General features: G+C 34.9%; 1 long non-coding RNA gene across 1 annotated transcript; it reads left to right on the plus strand.

The window, feature by feature from the left end:
- Positions 1 to 5155: 5155 nt before the first annotated feature.
- LOC145056893 (uncharacterized) lies at positions 5156 to 6121 on the plus strand. The gene is made up of 2 exons (XR_013685940.1): positions 5156 to 5907; positions 5989 to 6121. It is a non-coding gene; the product is annotated as an uncharacterized LOC145056893 (long non-coding RNA).
- The last annotated feature ends 295 nt before the right edge of the window (positions 6122 to 6416 follow it).

Raw genomic sequence — 6416 nt, forward strand, 5'->3', positions numbered from 1 at the left:
CATGGATTGAATAACAGCTTCCACCTATGAGAATATTTCCATATTCCCATTTTGACTATCACTTCTGAACAAGAGTTGCCTCTTTTCAGAATATTTCAATATGGTCCTTCCAAAATTAACACTATACTTCCAACTGTCCCCGAGCAACCAATCTTTGGTAAACCTTAGATTGTCCTCGACAATTGTTTAATCATTTTAGTCATATCCAATTCTAGACCTTTTCCCTTCTTAATGCCCTAGGCGTTTGGAAAATTTAGAAAGGATAAATATTATAGCACATGTAATCGATTCTATACCCGAAGCATATGGGACACGATTCATGCTATAAAATTTTTATTTGCCATATTCTCAAAAATTGACTATGAGGAGGTATGTCGTAATCATAATCAAATTTTGAGAACGCAATATATAGAATTTTCTTATGTTGAACCATTCCAACATAAAATTCATATATATATATATATATATATATATATATATATATATATATATATATATATATATATATATATATATCATTGACTAAAGGTGATTAAAATCTCAATCTATGCTTTTAGAATTGAAATGAAGTATATCCTCTCCCTTAATTATAGCAAAACAACTTTTCCAACCCCTGCAACTTCAAGAATTGAAACTTTTTTTTCTATAATTAACATTGTTAACTTGCAATACTTATCATAATTATCATGCTCCCACTAACATGATGATTATTAGCATAACACTTATGATCCCACTAGATTTGACATGTATCAGAAAACAGTTGAACTTCTAGAAGTCAATACTTTATTGACTTTCTTACTAAAGTTCAGATTTCTGATACGAGATTGCTTTGACAATACTTTATCAAAATCGTACGCCTTTTCTTAAATAGCTCATATGTGTGTCTAAACAATTTCAGAACTATGAAAAGGGATGACGTAATCATAGTCTCAATTGGTTAGACCTTTGCCATTTCTCATAAGTCCATGTTAGTGTGTCGGTTAACCATGCACACTCCACTAACGACTTTGAGAATACAAAGATCACAATTGCTATCTACTTAAAATCTACTTAGTTAAAGCGTTTCCTCACCATCATTTTCATGAATCAGAGAGAAACCTTATGACAATTAGATTTTTTATGGTGTAAGTGTTCCTATCCATGTGAATGTGTCATAACCTTAATCACAAGAATAACACAACATGTTACAAACCTCAAGTTGTGTGCTAGTGATTAACAATAGGTTTACTCTTGATTAGTTCTTCAAACTATTCAAGATCTTTAAGACTCCCACTGTCCTCTCGACATATAAGATTCTTGTTGTCAAGAACCATTCCTTGACAAAACAAATATTCAAGAGTTAGTGCGGATTCTTATCAAGTTAAACACTTTTCACAATTGGTCTTAGTTGGTCTTTGTCTTATCCAAAACATCACAACTTACCAAGATCAAATGTACAAGAGTAAGAAATATGTTACTCTACATTTGATAAGTGTTATAAATCTTTCTTAAAAGTATGTCACTCAAGTTACAATCTTAGACTATGACTCTAAGACTTGATTTTGGAACGAAGTACGATTTATCTTTTGATTTAACCATTTCAACAATTCATGATTCCTCTCCTTTGTCAAACAAATGCACTAAGGTGTCCTTAGAGAATCAATTGTGATATGGTTTCATAATCACTAAGATAGTTATAAAACAAGATACTTAAGTACTCTCCCATCTCTTCAGATTGGAGAAACTTTTATCTTTCTACCTTATTTGATTCTTCTCATCCGTTCTGTCATACATTGAAACTTTTCCAGTGTTTCAGAATTACACTTAAACTTGTAAGCATAACCATATTTACTAAACTTTAGTAAATCATAATGAATAATCGTATTCACCTTTGTGGTGAACCTGATCAGCGCACAACCAAGTGTACCCTATCTTTTAGTCCTTCACTCGACTCACACATACATGTGAACAAGGTCTTAGTCTTAATTTCCCAAAGATGAAAATTCTCATTCATCACACAATACAACTTGCATGATTCCAAGTTTCTATCTAACTGAAGCTTGGGTGATGAGAATCTTTCCTTATTTGGTAAATTATGACACTACCATAAATGAAAGAATCAAAATTTATTTTCCAATATTGCTTTCAATGGAAACATATAAACAACAATTTTTCAAAAATGCCATTGTAAGGATACTTCAAATAAATAAATCAAAACTTTTTTTATTTTAAAACTTGCGGAAAAATCTTATCCTTACAATGCAAATACATATGAAAACTATGTTGATATCTATTCCTAAGCAATCTATCGTAACTCTTAAGCAGTTGCTCAAAATTCTGATCACTGAACCATTTTCGCGATCAGAATCAGCATACTCTTTCTTTAAGCTTCCTTTGATTTTCTAAAACATCATAATGTAATTAGATTACATAATGTATTAAGAATCTCCAAAGATACTTAATAGAGTTAGATAATGGACTTTACCTGAAGTAGAGTCAGACTTTTGACTTTACCAGATCTTTCAGGTAAATCTGGCAGCTTCGCAACCAATGCCCCTTCTTTTGGCAAAAGAAACATATGGTCTCTTTGGAAATGGTACATGAGACTATCTCAGACTTATCCTTTCTCTTTACCATTAGGTCAAATGACTTGACCATGGCCGATCCCTTTCCATTGGGAAGAGAAAGCTTTTATGGACTTCTAATGTTACCATTGTCAATGTCCATTGTAGTTTGGGAAGTTGATCTTCTAATCAAATTTGCTTTACTAGTCCTCCAAATCATTGTTGATTCAGTAGCATCGAGCAAATATGTAAGATCATTAAGGGTCATTTCATAGTCTGTTACATAGTAGTCCTTAAAGAACTCACTATGTGACTTAGAAAGTGATTGAAGAACCCAGTCAACAGTCAACTTCCTTAAGACTTTGACACCCACTCTCCCGGCTTGCCAATATGTGACTTAATCTCCAAGATGTAAGCACATATAGCCTTTGCTTGCGAGTCAATAAACAAAAATCTTTATGAAAGCAAGTCCCATCGAGTGGAGTCAAGGCATGCCTTAAGGTAGTAAACACCAAGTCACTGCACTAGATGTTTGAAGACCCGGGCGTACATAAGAGCGGAACCTAGATACCTCCTGGGGGCCTATCCCTCTTTCTTCGAGTCTTAAGCGGCTTTCATCAAATAGGGATTGAGTGACCTTGAACTTGTGGGTCAGCGAGAATTATTGGAGGAGGTGGAAGAAGTGAAGTATGATATCTAGTCCTATTAATGCACAACAAAGGGATTGATCTTTCACCATGATTGCCATTTGGGAAATCATCTTTTTCAGGAAAGCTCTATCTAAAAGGATGAGGAAGACCATAGTTTTCTGAGTTAGACATCTATGAGGGAGAAGTTCAAGTTTCAGTTTATTTAAATCCTTAACATAACACCCAATATGAAATATTAAGGCTAGGATCCAACAACCTATTTTATAACTTGGAAGAAGGATGTCGTAATCCAAGCTACAAAAGATTTGAAGGTAGGTAAATGACGATTTACCAATTTCCACCATGAAAAACAAAATAAATTATTAAGTTTTAATTGGATTTGAAACTCCTAGATCTTTTGAGATCCATTGAACTTTCAATGGCATGTTTAAATCTCGATTGTGCCCTCTCAAGTTTGTGACTGGGATGTCGAGGATCACAAACAAGGTGTGAATAACCATGCAAATTAACTTGGTACCCTTAATTTTATCACCCAATCGATGTGTCGGTTAACCACACGCGCTCCAACGATCTATGATAAAATTTAAGTCACCCTTTGCCACACATTGTTAGTCCCATGTTAGTGTGCCGGTTAACCACACACGCTCCACTAACGACTTAACAATGGTGCAAACTGTAATTTCATGGGTTAGCACCAAATTCACATTTTCCTAAGTAACTAAGATTGAGAATTTATAAGTGTTTAGGTCATCATGGGAGTCTAATGGTGCAAACTGTAATTTTATGGGGGTCCAACTCGTCGAGTGCATGAACCAACTCGACGAGTTGGATGAATTTGTGTATGGACTCGGCGAGTCCATCAGTGGACTTGGCGATTCCACTGTCCAGAACAACAGAAAACCGATTTTTTCAGCATTTTTCAGCACTTTGCATCAAGTATAATTGAAAACAAGCCTAGGCTCTGATACCACTGTTGGGTTTTGACCATTATAACACTTCTAAGGTGTTCATGCAACCCTAAATACCTTGGATCTATGTTTTCACTAATTATACATGCAAAGGTGTTTCCAATGTATTAAGCCTATAACTAGCATACAAAGATGTAAACTACACAAGATACTAGTTAGTGTAACATACCTTTTCATATGGCTGGAAGTCTTGATACACTTGGCCTTAAGAGCTTAGCCCCAATAGTGTGGAAGCCTCAAGTGGAATCACAACACATCAAGGACAAAGGTAGGACTTGAGAGAGAATCTCCATGCACTCTAAAACCTTCATGAACTCCAAGAACATGCACCCACACACTAGGGTTCACGGTTTTTAGGTCATCATATATGTATTTATATGTGTTGAATTCTAAGAATCATCGGTAAAACCCAAACACATACCCATGGGTTTTATGATCCATGGTTCATGTGGCCCAACTCTTTATGTATCCATACATAAACTTGGTTCAACATGGATCATAAGCCCAACACATATAAATATAACTAATTAACATAATTAGTCCCCATATATTTAATTAGTTTCTTTTGATCACTAAATCAATTCCACATTAATTCTTGATCAATACTAATTCTAACCATATGATTTCATATTAATATATTAGTACTTATAATATATTAATAAATCATATATAACCTTCTTTCAAGAGTCCATCCTAACAAATTGTCCTGATGATATGCAACCCAAATGGACCATGTTACTCTCAGGTCAAGTACATACCAATAATAGTTATGAGCTTAGACATCTAATCCAACAATATATATATATATATATATATATATATATATATATATATATATATATATATATATTAATAAGCATTTAGTCACGAATGTTGAATTTGAAGAGGTACAATCCTTAAATAATTATATACAACAACTTCATGCATTCCAGAAAAATTGGATCTTATCCCGTTAACATATATGAAAAAAAATAAACATCGTTAAAACCGATAGACTCATTCTGATTGATTGCAGACCTTCAACAAATTCAACGAGTATTCCTGATGCCAACAGAATCCGTCAACACCATATACAATTTATATAACATCTTCACCCAATTCCAGTTACCACCTCCACAAAATTCCAACACCGTGACCACCACCATCCTCTACCTTCCTCCGCATACGTCTCTATCATCAAACATCCACACTTGAATGGGTCCCATATTCCCATGGTAGAATTCAGATCACCTTAACGTCTTTCCTTCAAGTCTCCGTCATCATCACCATACACCACCATATTTGCTTGAGCCGCCCACTGGCACCACACCACCATCCGGTTCACATATTTCCCCTATTTCTTAGAAGACAGTGACCGACACCGCTCACCACCGCCGCCATCACCATCGATGCAATCGCCGTCAACCATCTTCGTTCATCCTTCAACCATCCTCAGCCATCCTCACCCACCCTAACCATCATCGCCTCCTTTTACATAATACTCCCAACTATCCTTTCATTTACAAAAACATAATTTCTACATCACTTAAGATAATCATTGAAGAACGAATGACAATCAATTTTGAATTTGAGAATTGAATTCTAGATTCTCAGCACCTATCTCTCAGATCTCGCATCTTTCCCCTAAATGTTCACCTATCTCACGAACCACCAGCTCAGGTAAGCACCATCATTGCTTGATTGCGCCACCACTATTGCTCCCGAAATCGACCATATCACCAGATCCACCTCTAGCTCTGAAATCATGTATGAGCATTGATTTGTTGCTTTTTTTTAGTTTGTTTTTCTAGATTTTTGAACCTTAGATTTGCTTTTTTTTCTTCCCAGGTTAGTACAAGAAGATGGGTTTGAAATTATTTTAAGGGTTTACGAAACATGCACCCCAAGTGTTTGATGTAAGGTTTCAAAAAAATTGTGTAGTTGTTTCGTTGTTTAATCGCAGATGGTTCTTGAGATTTTATATTTTTGATCACCAGCCCTAATCGGCTCTACTTATCAGCTTCTCTCACCTCATTCACCCTTTCTTTTCATTTCTATCGACAAAATTACAATAATCTCCATAAATGAGACTTCCCCTTTTTGTTTCAACAAGACAACAACCATACCCCTTTTGGTTTTTTTTGACATTTAGTTTTATGATATGTGTTTTGAGATCTTGTACATCTTCTATATCTTGCAAAAGCTATTATTGGGATATTCAAGAGCAAGAAGTGAATGAAATGAAGTATTTGAGCATTAAAGTAGTCAAATATGGT

This window comes from Lactuca serriola, chromosome 6 (genome assembly GCF_051521515.1).
Source record: "Lactuca serriola cultivar US96UC23 chromosome 6, Lser_US96UC23_V15, whole genome shotgun sequence".
Lineage (NCBI taxonomy): Eukaryota > Viridiplantae > Streptophyta > Magnoliopsida > Asterales > Asteraceae > Lactuca > Lactuca serriola.